The sequence below is a fragment of the Bos indicus genome, chromosome 21 (assembly GCF_029378745.1).
Source record: "Bos indicus isolate NIAB-ARS_2022 breed Sahiwal x Tharparkar chromosome 21, NIAB-ARS_B.indTharparkar_mat_pri_1.0, whole genome shotgun sequence".
Classification (NCBI taxonomy): Eukaryota; Metazoa; Chordata; class Mammalia; order Artiodactyla; family Bovidae; genus Bos; species Bos indicus.
The window spans coordinates 18,974,819-18,978,502 of record NC_091780.1 but is presented as its reverse complement, the minus strand read 5'-3'; positions in this window follow the sequence as shown (position 1 = coordinate 18,978,502).

The following is a 3,684-nucleotide window of genomic DNA, read 5'->3' as shown; positions in this document are numbered from 1 at the left end:
ACTTGCAGAAGTATTGACAAGTGGAAGGACATCCACAATGGGGCCTCCTCTACCCCTCTCTCCTCCAGGTTCTTAGACCTGTGTTCAGGTGCTGATTAAGCTTGGAGGATCCTTAGAAAGTAGGAGGTCTTCAGGTTCCCACTCTCTTCTTTGCCTCTAGGCACAAGATGCCTGTCATACCCCCATCCCCAGTGGTGGCATCCAAGAATATCTCTAGACATTATCAATGTCACTGAGGGGTTGAGAGACAGACTCTCCCCCTGTTGAGAACAATTGATGGAGAATTAGAGATCTTTGTCTACCTGTAGGAAGATTATAAGGAGGTTTCTTTTTTATATTTGCTTCTCTAGGATCTCCTAACTTTTTTTTTTCTTCTTTCAATTACCATTTTTTATTTCTTTATGGCCATGCCATGCAGCACATGTGGGTTCTTGGTTCTCTGATCAGGTATCAAACCTGCACCCCATGCACTGGAAGCAAGGAGTCTTAGTCACTGGACTGTCAGGGAAATTCCCCCTCCTAACTTTTGACAATGACTTTTCTGCATAGATCTTTCATTGTACCTACCCCAAGCAGAATCAATAATACAATTCAGTGTTGATGTTGCCTCACCCCAGATCTCTACAGCTGACAACTAGAAGCAATAGCTCACCCAATCAGGCTCCTGGAAAATCAACAGTGTATTCCAGAAAACCCTATGTTTGTTGGGTTCCTATTAAATGCAGTCACTGCTGTTATTGTTCAGTCGCTCAGTCATGTCTGACTTTGCGATCCCATGGACTGCAGCACTCCAGGGCTCCCTGTCCTTCACTGTGTCCCAGGGTTTGTTTAAAATTCATATCCATTGAGTTGGTGACACCATCTAACCATATCATCCTCTGCTTCCCTCTTCTCCTTTTGCCTTCAATCTTTCCTAACATCAGGGATGTATCTCTAATTTTTTCAACTCTCCTACAGGTAGGCACTAATATCTCCGTTTTACAGATGAAAAATGTGAGGCTCAGAGCAGTTAACTTAGGAGAAGGAGGTGGAGTTTCATCACAGTTGGAGTTTGCTCCAGATCTCATGTGACACACACACCCCTGCCCCGTCTCCGTGACTACCCCACATTGTCTGTGATGGAGTTCTGCACCATGGCGCTCTGGAGTAGTGTAACTCCATGCTGCCGTCACCCCTAGGGCCCCACAAATTGTGCCACACACAGACAGGCTTCCAACTTTCAGCACACTGTCAGCTGAGTGCCCTGGGGACCTGCACCAGCCCTCCCAGACTGACCCTGCAGTACTTTCTGGATTCCCCTGAAACCCGAGCACCACTTTTAAGAGCTTTGCTGTCTTTGGATATTGGCCAAACTTTCTTCCCCTTGTCTTGTTTGAGTTGTGACTGTGATAAAAGCCTTCCTCCTTCAGGGAGTGAGGTAGCCTGATCTGAGCTCACTATTCTAGAGGTGCCTTCTGAGAAGTTGGGCTGTCAAGACAATCTTTTGTTATTTCAGTTTCACTAGTGGATTCATCTTCTCCAGAGTCCTCAAATCTTGGGAGGTCGTATTGCTAATGTAAACTTGCTGCAATTATATATAAGTTCCAAACAGAAGTCTTATTGGCTTCAAAACCCTGAAAGGTATGTTAGTGGGGGGAAAAAATTAGACTCTCCTGTGATTAATTGTTTAAATCCCCTTGGTAATGTATATTCACCTCTCATTTTTCTACTTTAGGCAGAATTCTCTTTGCCCAAAATGATGGCATAAAACTGAAATATAGTTGTGAAAACAGTGGCTCAGGGGTAAAGAATCTGCCTGCAATGCAGGAGCTGCAGGAGATGTGGGTGTGGCCCCTGGGTCGGGAAGATCCCCAAAGAAGGAAATGGCAACCCACTCCAGTACTCTTGCCTGGAGAATCCCTTTGACAGAGGAGACTTGCAGGCTACAGTCCATAGGGTCACAAAGAGTCAGATATGACTGAAGGGACTCAGTACGCACTGGCAAGTGATTTCTCTACAGAGAACTCGTTAACATTTCAGTGGATTCTTACCAGTTTTTTTCTCTCTCACTCCTTTTCCGCTGCCTCTGGCTGGCTTCCCAATTCTTCATGGTTTTTTAATAATTTGTAACTCTGATCACTGTAAGTGGTTCAGCACGTTAGGCAATTTCCTTAATTCTCCAGGAGTCAAGCCATCAGGATTTATCGATTTGTATACATTCATATTCCCCAGTCTCTTTTTTATCTAACTTTTGACAGCCACAGTTGGGGTAAGCATTTCATAACTTCCTAATTCCTCTGATTTCTTTACTTCCTCTCATTAAACACACTTTTAGAAAATGAGGTCCCTATCTCAGCTTTTTCATCTTGCCCTTCATTCTTTGTCCCTTTCTTCTTTCTTTATTGCCTGGGCTGGGGTCTCTAATTCATTCACTCACTTCCTTATTAGGTAGAGAAAATCTGTTTCTACCTTTTAAGCAGTCATTTTTCTTAAAGAGATTTGGACAAGTAAGAACAATTTTTTCCAAACTTTCTGTCCCTCATATATTTCTCTCCTAAGCTGTTTGCAGACCCTCCTCACTATCATTGTATTATTATTTTTTTAAGTTCAGCTGGCAGAGATAAATAGAAAGCTCAAGTCCAGAGCTACCACAAACATCATGTTGTATTTTGGGCTCAAGCTTCAGAAAAAATCCTTGTTTTCAACTGCCTTTTTATTTATTTATTTATTTATTTTAGTTTTCTTTTAGCATCAATTCTGAGCAAACACTGCTGAAAATGAGGCTTCAAGGCACTCTCTCCTTCTCTACTCTACAAAGCAGAGTGTCAAAAATGGAGAAGGTAGAGAAATATATTTTTGAATCTTGGAATGTTTTCTGAGCCCCAGTAACACTTTAAATTCACTTTCCCTGTCTCTCAAGAGGTGGATCCTATGTGCTGGGTAAATGAAGGCATTGTCTGTTTGTTGGTGTGTGCCAATGGCACCCCACTCCAGTACTCTTGCCTGGAAAATCCCATGGACCAAGGAGCCTGGTGGGCTGCAGTCCATGGGATCGCTAAGAGTCGGACACGACTGAGCGACTTCACTTTGACCTTTCATTTTCATGCATTGGAGAAGGAAATGGCAACCCACTCCAGTGTTCTTGCCTGGAGAATCCCAGGGACAGGGGAGCCTGGTGGGCTGCCGTCTATGGGGTCGCACAGAGTCGGACACGACTGAAGCAACTTAGCAGCAGTAGCAGCAGCAGCCTGTGTTCTCAGGAACTTAGTCGTGTCTGATTCTTTGTGAGCCCATGGACTGTAGCCCGCCAGGCTCCTCTGTCCGTGGGATTTTCCAGGTAAGAATATTGGAGTGGGTTGCATTTCCTTTTTCAGGGGATCTTCTTGACCCAAGGATCAAACCCAAGTCTCCTGCGTCTACTGCCTTGGCAGGCAGATTCTTTACCATTGAGCCACCTGGGTCTCTTTCTAATGAACCAGCTGTCTAACTCTTGAAATATTTGCCTTTTCTCTGAGTGTACTTGTGTGTTTATGAGGCCTGTATGCATGTACACTTGTGTGAATCCCCACTTGGTAACTGAAATGGGCTCTACCTGAGGTCCACATCTACATGAAATCAGGACTCCTTGCAGCCATTTCTTTTTTTAAATTTTAATTTATTTTTAGTTGGAGGATAATTGCTTTACTGTGTTGGCTTCTGTCATAC